At 36.9% G+C, this 1264-nt stretch overlaps 1 non-coding gene across 1 annotated transcript; it reads right to left on the minus strand.

The window, feature by feature from the left end:
- Nucleotides 1-534: 534 nt before the first annotated feature.
- On the minus strand, nt 535-641 carry LOC136224994 (small nucleolar RNA R71). The gene has a single exon (XR_010686735.1). It is a non-coding gene; the product is annotated as a small nucleolar RNA R71 (small nucleolar RNA).
- Between the last annotated feature and the right edge of the window lie 623 nt (nt 642-1264).

A 1264-nucleotide genomic window follows, 5' to 3' on the forward strand; every position in this document is an offset into this window, starting at 1 on the left:
GATTTCAAGTTCATGCACAGTTCTCGAAGTTCAGGCATTGCACCAGACCCTATAGACCCAGAAATTTAAAAAACCATTAAAAAGAACAAGAAATACAAGAAATACAAGAAAAACAAAAACAAAACTCCATTAAAAACATATACCGAGCCAGATATTATGGCAGACCCACCAACACTTATGGATTACGCTAGGCCAGGGCTGGCCGGTGTAACCAATAGTATCGTTAGACCCAAAATCACCGCAAACCAATTTGAAATTAACCCATCATTGCTTAATATGTTGCAAAATAATGTAACATTTTACGGGTTACCTAACGAAAATCCTAACACCCATTGGACAAATTTCCTTGAAATTTGTGACACTTTTAAAATACCAGATATGACTGCCGAAGCAATCAAACTTCGCCTTTTTCCTTTCACTTTGAAGGATAGAGCCAAAGAGTGGTTAACTTCGATGCCAGGCGCAACATTTGCAACTTGGGAACAATTAGCCCAAGCGTTTTTATCAAAATATTTTCCTTTAGCAAAAACCGCAAGAGTCATAAAAGAGTTAACACCTTTTTCTCAGAATGATAATGAAACCCTTTATGAAACTTGGGAACGTTTTAAAGAACTTCAACGTTTATGCCCACACCACCAATTGCCCGTTGAACCTTTAATGCAAACATTTTATAATGGATTAAATCCTACAACTAGAGGTTCATTAGATGCTATGTCGAGAGGGTTATTTATGAAGAAGACATCCGCCCAAGCAAGAGAACTTTTGGAAGAAATGGCAATCAACAGCAGTATGTGGCCCGCGGAACGTTGACATATACCAGTGGCGAAACCATCATCCTCAAACACATCATCGATTAAAGGTATAGTGAATCTTGATCCAGTCGCGATGTTACAAGCCCAATTTTCTGCCTTATCTCACAAAATTGATAGGTTTATGGCACCGTGCGATGACAACGGGAATCCAATCCGAACGGATGTGGATTATGAAGGTATGAGCGAGATCGAACAGGTAAATTTTATCCAATGGCAAAACCAAACTAATAATCCTTATTCTAATACCTATAATCCTGGATGGAGGAATCATCCTAACTTTAATTGGAAGGATAATAATAATAATAATAATAATAATGCAAATGCTAATCAAAATCGTACCAATAATTATCAAAATCAGTCAAGAGATACGATTAGCACGTTATCTTCTAAAATCGACAAATTCATAGATGATATCGGTGGAAAAATAAGTAATAACGACGATGGTTTTAAAC

The sequence above is a fragment of the Euphorbia lathyris genome, chromosome 3 (genome assembly GCF_963576675.1).
Source record: "Euphorbia lathyris chromosome 3, ddEupLath1.1, whole genome shotgun sequence".
NCBI classification, from domain to species: Eukaryota; Viridiplantae; Streptophyta; class Magnoliopsida; order Malpighiales; family Euphorbiaceae; genus Euphorbia; species Euphorbia lathyris.